This window comes from Triticum dicoccoides, chromosome 6A (genome assembly GCF_002162155.2).
Source record: "Triticum dicoccoides isolate Atlit2015 ecotype Zavitan chromosome 6A, WEW_v2.0, whole genome shotgun sequence".
NCBI lineage: Eukaryota > Viridiplantae > Streptophyta > Magnoliopsida > Poales > Poaceae > Triticum > Triticum dicoccoides.
This window is the reverse complement of record NC_041390.1, coordinates 15,703,005-15,706,930: the sequence shown is the minus strand read 5'-3', so window position 1 is coordinate 15,706,930 and position 3,926 is coordinate 15,703,005.

The following is a 3,926-nucleotide window of genomic DNA, read 5'->3' as shown; positions in this document are numbered from 1 at the left end:
TGGGTCACCATGTTCAAGAAAGTTTGTGTGATTTGGAGGTGGTGGGAAACATCACATTTTTTAAAAAAACTGGCTTAAGTTAGACCAAATGGCCCCTCCGGAATGCGGTCATTTTTTCGACCACCTCCAAATGACCTCAACTTTGGCACACATGATCTATTGCACAAACAAAGATGGGTTCCAAAGGTTTTATATTTTTTTGAATTTTTTATTAATTTATAATGCCCTCTAGACTGACTGGACAAAACATCGGTCTATACCTCAGGGGGGCATTGTAAAAAATTCTTTCTATATTTTTGAAATTATTTGAATTTATAATGCCCTCTTAAATTTGTTTACCTTTTTAATGCCCTCTTATTTTTTTGAATTTTTTATTTATTAAACTAGGTTTACAAGATGGCTAGGATGGCCCATGCTTTTCCTTTTGTTTATTTTTTTCCTTTTCCTTCACTTTACATAAAAATTACTTGAGCACTCCAAAAATAACATAAAAATTACTTGACCCCTCAAATAATAACATACAAAAAATTCAAAAGGTATTTTTATCAAACACATCTTTTTGAATATGTATATTTTCTTTTCTTCTAAATTTATATTTAATTCCTTCACACTTTGATGATGGAATATTTGCTCTGTAATTGCAACATAGGTTCAAATGATGGAACATTTGATCTTTTTGCTTATTCAAATTATGAGTTGATGGAATGTGTGAGGATGAACAATTATCAGTAACTTTACTAAACCCCATGTACTATAATTCATGACAGCCATTTTGGAACATTGTGACATTTAATATTTGGTATAATTGGCACATGGGCACAGCATGTTGCACTTGCCCACAACATAGACAAGTGTTGCAGCATGTCTCAAGCAACACTGAAGCGCCATTTGTTTTTTTCGCACCATCGAAACAACAACTAAACATGAAGGAAGCATTCACCACCATTAAAGATAAGGCCACACATATATAGATAGCATTCTAATAGGTAGCAGGTAGTTCACAACATATCCAGTTCAACCACACAATACATTACATTAATATATCAAGTTTTCTTGCAGTTCAGGCCCACATGCAGCTTTCCCAAAAGTAAAACAACATCAAATATACTGATGATGAGTACGGCTTCCAGCTTCCGATGATCAGCATGATGTACGACTACAGGTCAGGGTTTCTCAGGACCTTCAGGAGTGCCTTATGCTGACCAATGATCCTGTAGTCATGACTGGAGATCGATGTAGCCCGGCAATGTTCCATCAGATGCTCCAATAACCTAGACCTGGGCTTGGGCTTGCTGCAGTAGGGGCACCGGTACTTTTCATTCCTCCAGTTGTAGTACTTGGCAGGTCCTTGGGTCCTGATCTTCAACACCTCCTTCTCTTCAAAGGACTCGACGTTCCCCTCGACCACATCATCTCCAGATTCATACTGCACAAATTAATGACTGACATTAATACATTATGCATTCAAAAACTATAAACACATAATACTAACTCAATGCAGAAATAACATTTGAACTAGGCCTTACCTCCTATGGCTCATCTTCATCAGACTCATATGGGTAAAACCCAGTCTTGTCCCACTTCCTCTTGTTGCCCACAAGATCCTCCTCCTCTTGCTATATTGTCAAACAAGCACATCAATTACAATGAATTGAATTGCAGTTCACAGAATGTCATTACAAACAAAATTGTGAATGCGAACCACATTGGTATGTTGCAAGTGACCAAATGCTTTCCTTATAAATACAGAATCTAAGCAATCAATCAACAGACAAATGATGTCCTTCATAAATGCTAATGAAAATGCAAGCTGGATTCTTGACATTCCCTGGATAAACCCAACACTTTACTTTTGAGGGAATTACCCCCCCCCCCCACACACACACACACTACTTAATGGAAACATATACTATATTTTGTTGCTAGGATCCTGCGTTGGAATGTTTACTTCACACTTTACATATAGTATATACTAATTACAGAAGCCAACTACAAATTTTAATATGCACAAATTACTGTTTTTGGGACAATGCAGCAAAGCTCCTACACATATTAACATAATGTAGTAGTTAATTAGGTACAACTTCAACTATAAATGCATACATCTCCAACAAACATCTAAAATTTCATTACTTACCTAAACAACAACAAATTATACTATAGATGAATCTTGTATCATTTAAATCAATTCATTGGCACATCTTAATTAATGCATTCCAAATCAAATATGTTTCCATCCAGTATCATTGAACCACAGATCAAATCAAATAATCATAAATGTCAGCAGCATTGAACTACAGATCTAATAATCATATGACATCTATCTGACCTTAAATTCCGCCTTAAATAAGGTATTCATCCTCATGCTAATTAAATTCTAACAAGCAAAAATTCAACTACTAATCTAATAAGCATCTGGAAAAAAAACCCCAAGATGCTTTTATCTCTGAAGCAACGGCATTGCAGAGGATGTTCAATGCTGTCAACATCTCTGAAGCAACGACAAAATTCCTCTACTAACCCAGAGTAAATAAGCATAGACTACCCCTTCCCCTCGACCACGCTTCCCCTCTCCTTCAGAAGCCCCAATCCAGCACAAAAAAATCCAGCCCTTGAGAAGCCCTTTTTGATTAACATGACAATACCCAGTACATGAGCACATCCTTCACTATATTTACAACCAAACTAATGCACCATCTAATCACCTCACGTAGACAATTTCCAAAAACACAAGGCCATGCACAACCCATCTCATAGCCTCTGCCTGACAGGCATCAATCAAGCATCAAATAACTGCAACTATGACAACATGCATCAATCAAGCATCTAAGAATTGCAACTATGACAGCCATAATCCGTAGAACTAAGCATCCATTTAATTAATCATCAAGCCAAAGAACTAACGCAGGCACCAACCCAAACCAATACAGAAGTATATGTTTGACTCCAAACACCTAAAGAATTGCAAAAATTCCACTACTAATCTAATAAGCATCTGAAAAAAAAACCATCCCTCAATCTGGCTACTTCTACCCTAATCTAATAATCATATGTGGTCCACCATTCTTGCACGAATCAAATACAGGAAAACCCTATTGCAGAGAAAACCCTACCTCCAACAAATCTAACCAAGCAAAGTTCTGGCCACAAACCCTACAATCTAAAAACTACCAACTAAAAGTTAGCCGCAGATACCTTCTGCTCCGCTTCCTCCTCGCCGGAGCCGGCCTCCACCTTCTCCACCTTCTCCACCTCGTGCGCCTCGCCAGAGCCCGCCCCCACCTTCTGCGCCTCGCCAGAGCCCGCCTCCACCTTCTGCGCCTCGCCGGAGTTGGCCAGAGCGGGCGCATCTGGCTGGACCGCGCCGCTGCGGCCCGCCCCCGCCTTCTCCAGATCTCCAGCGGAGGGAGCACCGCGCTGGACGCCGGCACGCCCCCTCACAAAGGTGCCCGCAGCGATCTGCCGCGCCTGCTCCGCCAGATCTGCGCCCCAATCGGGGCGCTCGCCTCCTGCGTCCGCCATTGCGATGGAGAGGATGCGGTGAGGGAGACGAGGAGGTTGGAGAGGAAAGGGAGTGGGGAGTGGAGAGTGGAGAGAGGGAGACGATGCGGCGGGGGGAAATGGTGGGCGATGCGGCCGGAGGTGGTTGCCGTCCACATTTATATGATGGGACAGTTTTGGCAACTGCCCGTGACACGTGTTGCCCCACGCGCGGGCGGCTTCTTTTTTTTGCGGGGGGCGCGCGGGCGCGGGCGGCTTCACGCGTGCACGAAAGGCCGCCGTATACGGACGGACATACGTATACGTCCGGGCATACGATCTAACCGGGCCCGTACGGTCCTTCCAGGGCTCCTCGGCGGCTATATGCGGGGGCAACAAAGACGATCGTGCCCCTCGTTATGAACCGTTTTTGGTTCATCCTGGCC